This window comes from Cataglyphis hispanica, chromosome 5, assembly GCF_021464435.1.
Source record: "Cataglyphis hispanica isolate Lineage 1 chromosome 5, ULB_Chis1_1.0, whole genome shotgun sequence".
In the NCBI taxonomy this organism is placed as follows: domain Eukaryota; kingdom Metazoa; phylum Arthropoda; class Insecta; order Hymenoptera; family Formicidae; genus Cataglyphis; species Cataglyphis hispanica.
In genome coordinates, this window is record NC_065958.1 from 5,966,402 (window position 1) to 5,972,401 (window position 6,000).

The 6,000-nt window shown below is 42.4% G+C and overlaps 1 protein-coding gene across 1 annotated transcript in view; it reads right to left on the reverse strand.

Annotated features, from left to right (window-relative positions):
* Positions 1-5,231, reverse strand: part of LOC126850020 (lysozyme D-like) — a 137,502-nt gene extending 132,271 nt beyond the window's left edge. Inside the window, exon 1 of the mRNA XM_050592606.1 lies at positions 4,940-5,231. The gene's annotated coding sequence lies outside the window, so the exon portion shown is untranslated. The remainder of the gene's footprint in view (positions 1-4,939) is intronic.
* Positions 5,232-6,000: the final 769 nt, after the last annotated feature.

Sequence of the window (6,000 nt, forward strand, 5' to 3'; positions counted from 1 at the left end):
TTTTGTCTCGCTTCGTCAACTTTGAAAAGGACACGTTATATGTAAGGATTTATGCGAGAAATAATTACAGTTTTCCTCAAAATGCAAATATGTTCTTTTCTGTTAAAAAAAGAATATCTTTGGCTATTGTCTTTATTCTAGAATGCTATGCACGCAAGTGTTTCATTTTAGTTATCATATATTATGCTCTTGTAAGAAATATAGGAGGATCGAAGATCCTTTCCGTGTACTTTCCAAGATTCAGAGCGTGTTCTCACGTAGCGGATCGCGGTTACGTGTCACGAATCCTCTCTTGCATCAGGCGAATTCAACGTCAGAACTGGGTCAGTAAGTACGCGGTCCTAAATACATCCCGTAGCATGATCGCGATCCATCGCGAAGCCTCATCTGCGGTTTGGCGCACGTGTTTCGCGAGAATCGAGACGACGCCTTTGTCGTTCCTCTCCCCGCAAAAACGCTCTTATGGAGCAGACGGAGAAACGTCACAAAATTCGAGACAACTTTTTAGGGGTTCGCGGGTTGAATTCTATAGCTACGGCCACTTTCTTGCTCATTTTTATGCAACGAAGACTGACGCATGCATTCGCGACCGCACGTCGCATCTGTCGCTTACGTGGTTTCCGAAGCTGACAATTTCTATATAATAGACGAACATCGCGATTACTCCGATGAATATTGCCACTGCGAATGCGTTTGATCGCTTTCATCTCTCAATAACATGGAATCATTTTAGACGTCATTATCAAATCGATATTTGATATTTAAACTCGCTCCAAGAGTATCACCTCAAGATGATCGTAATGTAAAAGATATGAAAAGAATTTCGATAACGAAATAAACATCGCATTACGAAGACTCGGCATGCCCCACATGCGCGTCGTCATTCCTACTTCCCTTAAGCCTCACCTTTATTATTGTCTTCAATTTTTTTTTTCTTTATATATATATATAAATTGCGGGGCGCATCTGCCGTGGGGCGCACGTATATTAGGGCACGTAGATCGAGGCGTGGCCGATGGTGTCGTTTCCTACATGGTATTGTCCCAGGACGAGACGCACCTGGGAGTGAACCTACCACGCCTCTCGGCCACGATGCACGAGGTTCTCGCGGATGCACCCTCGCTGTATGTACATTCATACAGAGGCACCCCATGCACACGCGCGCTCACGTCGATACGGTCTCGCCCTGGATTTGGCCGCGCGCGACGCGACGTTTCGCGCGTGACATACGGGACGACGAGAACGGGTACCAGACGACACAATGCGAAGCCCGTTCATTACGCGTCTATGAGCATTGTCCCACGATACGTGTAGGGTAAGGGAACTAGTTCTCCATAACTGGGCTAACATTCATATTCGCATTCAAAAAGATATTTTGACAAAGGTAAGAAATATGAAATATTAATAAACACATTTTAGATAAATATTAGAAAAATAGCATATTTCTCTCTGAGTATTTTTATGACATTGAAATTATTTATTATGATACCAAAAGCTAATCTTTAATTTATTTTTCTTTCTGCACATTTTAAATAAATGCGTTTAAATAAATACTAATTTTTCCATCTGATTTATCGCTATTATATTTCGATATTATATTTTTTTACTCTGTAAAAAATCTTAAGAATATATAATATTCGTATATACCACGCTTTTAATAAATTTTAAAATAATTTTATTTTAATTTACATTTTATTAAATTTAATTTACATATAGATTCAATATATATACATTAACGATGTATAATTTATTATATATCGTTGTATGTAACTCGTTGTAATAATTAAAAAAATAACTGACCATTGTATTAAAAATTACAAAAGAGATTAAAAGTTTGATGTATACAGTAATAAAAAACAAGAAAATTACATGCATATAATGAATCATTCAAAACTATTACTTGACTCATAATTTTTTTATTCTACACCCTCATTGAATAATGTCAGAATTAGATCTTCCCGCGCAGTTGTCATAAAGATAGATTCCTCTGCCAAAGTTATTGTTTATCTTGAATTTATCTATCAAAATTTGTCATTTTCTTTTTTGTAGCTCCTATTCGAATCTTATATCTTAAGAAATGCCTCGAAATTAAATTTTAAATCTCAATCGTGCAACGATATATGGGTCGTAACTTAAAAGATGCGATTAATTGATTTCGGTAATCCGTGGGCCGGGTTCACAAACATTTCACGTTAAAGCACGCGCGTACAACGGTTACGCGTGTAAGAGCTGCCCGAATACGCCCGGGGGCGGCCGGGGCGGTGGCGATTCCGCCCCCAGGTGGGTCAGGGTGGTACCCGGCATATCTCACGTGCTCCCATAACGTAATTTCAAATACCACGAGCATGCTAACGTTGCCACAATTAAGCGTAAAATATCCATTTTTCACGTGAAAAAGAGCGTATGACATATACAATATCGATAAAGATAACGTAAATTTATAAGTGACTTGAGACAATCGAAAAAAAAAAAAAAGAAAAAAATACACATTTTCGGCAATATAATATGCAGCTTATTCTTACTTCTTCCCCAATTTTTTTTTTTTTTTTATTTTGATCTACAATGCAATCAATAAGAATAAAAAGACATCACTTTTTCGATGCGACGTTTCGTAAGTTCTTTCGATCAGAAACAGCAGACATGCGTCAGATGGTAAGACGTATAAAGACACATAAAGTAATTCCCGCGCTGCAACAATGCTCGATATCGCGTGCAACATGCGCTCACCGGACTCGATGTCGCGTTACGTGATACTCTCGACGCAGAGCGGCCCGCGTTCCCCCCCTCCCCCCCCCTTCCCTACCTTCTGGCGTTTTGCATCTCGCGGCAAGGTTTTTGTTCGATGCACGCCTCGTTCTCGAGTACAATGAGTAACTGTAGTTCCCGGCCCCGGCAAAGTGCGACCGCGGCGACGGTAGCAGATGGAGAAACGCGCCTGTCAATGTTCTTCTGAAAGTGTACCTTTTCTGAATACGTGTGTCCTACATATGCCCATGGAGAGAATAATAGCGGCTCTCTCGGAGAGGATATGCGTGCGACCGCAGACATTCTCGTTCGCTCGCAAATTTCTCCTTCCGGCTCGCTCTATCGCTCTATCTCGCGCGAGGAGATAGAATAATAAGAGGCGGGGATCGCGATAGCGCTCGCGAACAACTTGTCCGATGTTAGCACAGTGACTTGTACGATCGTATTGTAACGTCAAGCCGGAATAAAATAAGTAACGCGCGGACGACGATCTCGACAGGGAGAAGCAATATTTCACGAAAAAACGCGCCATGTAACGCGTGTACGGAAGCGCGGCTTAACAAGCGGATCATATGCACCTCTCTCTGTTTACAAGGCGAGAGCGATAATAGATGACAAATATTGGCAGATGCTCGATCGGGTCGCTACGAGAGAGCGCCCCCTCTCTACCGCCTAAACATCTAGAGCCATCCTCTTTATTGCCCCTCTCGGGGGAGCAGAAGGGCACGGTAGCGCGCACCCCAAAATAGAGAACGACGTTTCCGTGGTTTCTTTCGCGGCATTGTCGGATCTCGGGGGCACCGGTTGTCCCGGAGCGAGTCGTAATGCATAAATCAAGCTATATCGGTGCGAAACCGGGCAACAATATTCGACTCGGCCCGGAGCATCGCCGCCGACCCTCAAAGGAGAGTAAAGATTCTTAACCGCGGCGCGGAGGCAAGACCACAATATGGGCTCGATGACAAATGGTAGCCGGTGGCCCATTCGGTTCGACCTAGAAAAACCTATATGTCATTTTGTGATGGTCACCGTTGGTTGTTACGTCGAATGGGAAGAGGCCTACGCACGCCGAGACGAGTCGAGAAATCGCCCGTATAACCAAACACAAAATGAAACTGCTTTCACCTCGTATCGAGGGCGAAGCGCCTGTTCCGCGTTTCAGCACGAAACAGAAAATTCTTGAATCGACGAAAAAGAAATCCTCGACGCTGAGAAACGATGGCGTGTAGTAAAGTTTGCTTCGGCAACTTATTGCTACCGACCTACTTATTGAAACGCGACACATCTGACCGCATCGAGAAAATATATCGTACACAATAAGCTAACTCTTCTAAAGACTGCTGTACAAGTGGGCTTTCCCCTCGTCCATTTTTGCGGTAAAGAGTGGTCAGTGATTTACGATCGAAACGAATAAGAATGGAGAATAATGTCGACTAAAATCTTACAAATGAAATTGTAACGCATTTGTGGGAAGCACTCGAGTATGCGTTTTCCTCGGAAAAGAAGACGCGAAAAGCGCCTCTGAAAATAACCGATCTCGCGGTGGAAATGCGCGCTTCCAGAGGTACAGACGCTCAGTTCGGACTTACGACTTGAGAAAATGTCACTCGCGTGAAGAACCGCTCGCGAAGAGTTACGAGTATACGAGACGATAAAGTTGACTCTCGGTAACGCCTCGCGCAGAAACGATGCACAGAATTCTGTCGACGGTTAGCTTGTTTTATAGTCTCGCGACCGTCAGGAGGAAGTCCGTCCTTCTTTCTGGTCCATCTGCGTTTTATGGTTCTTTAAGGAATCCCATTTATAGAAGAACGGATCGCTCTATTATGGTGTGAACGCGTAATAAAATATACGATGTCGCCATCGATTGTACATTGTACATAGTTGATTGAAGATATTAGAAAAAAGTAATGCAGATAAATATGTCTATATGCGCGTATAAATGTGTGTACAATTATTTAAATGTTAAAATTTTTAGATGAAAAAGTTGATAACCGAAAAGTATATTCACGATGATAAAATTCGTGAAATGATAGCGAAATCAAGCATAGAATAAATATTTATTACTTTAACTTTAAAAATTCAAAATTCTTATTTGTCTTATTCCTATAAAGCTGAAATAACTGTAGGATATTTTTAGGAGAAACAATAATACGCGTATTCCATCTCCATGCGTGATATCGCGATTAAATACCTTGTCAAACATCAATCGAAGAGTCATTCAAGCGCCTTGTACTGATTTTCTTCGCTCTTGGAGATGCGCTTTCCGGTCGACGACAATGGGCGTCGTTCGTTCGAGGATGCACAGCTCAGAGGTCGAATGTCAAACGGCTCGGCACCGCGACGCTACATCGCTGCTTTGCGATGGATGCGATGGATACGATGAATTTTTGGCGATCCGAGAACGGGGTTTACGGCCTCGTCGTTGTCGTCATCGTCGTCGTCGTCGTCGTCGTCGTCGTCGTCGTCCAGGCCCGAGAAGAAGCCCAAAGAAATACTTTAACGCCTCCCCCCGTCCGACGGGACGAAGGGGACCGCGAGAGGTGCCTGCGACAGCATGTGCTCTGGGCGTGGAGTAACGCGAAAGAGATATACTGCCTAGCACGAGTATTTATGGCATATCCGCGCTTCGTCCGATATATATTTACGTCGCGGGTCCAGCACGGAATTCACGAGCAGACCGAATAATTGTTTCTGGAAGTGCGAACAGCGAGCGCTTATTAACGCGTCTGTCGCGCTCGAAAGAAGCGTAAGTTATGACTTACCGCGACCCGTGGAGGGGGAAAGACTTCGCTCGCGCCAATGTTTTTGTTTTCATTTCGATCGGGTGTTTTCGCATTCCGATGTTACGTTACAAAATTACAATCGTACACAAATAAATAATCCTCAAAGTTTTAGAAACTTTTCATAAATATTTTTAATATAAGGAGGGAAAAAAGAGCTAAGCACATGTATAAAAAGAAATTTTTAAAGCTTGTTATATTATCGTAAGACTACATACTATGTGTAATGTATTTTGTATACAAGTGAGCCCAAACATTCTGGCCAGACTTTGAGATACTTTCCCTGATATTTGTAAAAATGTATAAAATAACCGTGAGTTCAGAGATTTTTGGACGCTTACTTTTTAAAGAAGCATTTTTCGACTCATGTTTACAGAAAACTTTTTTGTTCAGAATTAAATTACCTATAAAATCTCAAAATGTGCCGGACGTTTAAGCTCACCCTGTACACGCAAAAATAAGAATATAAATA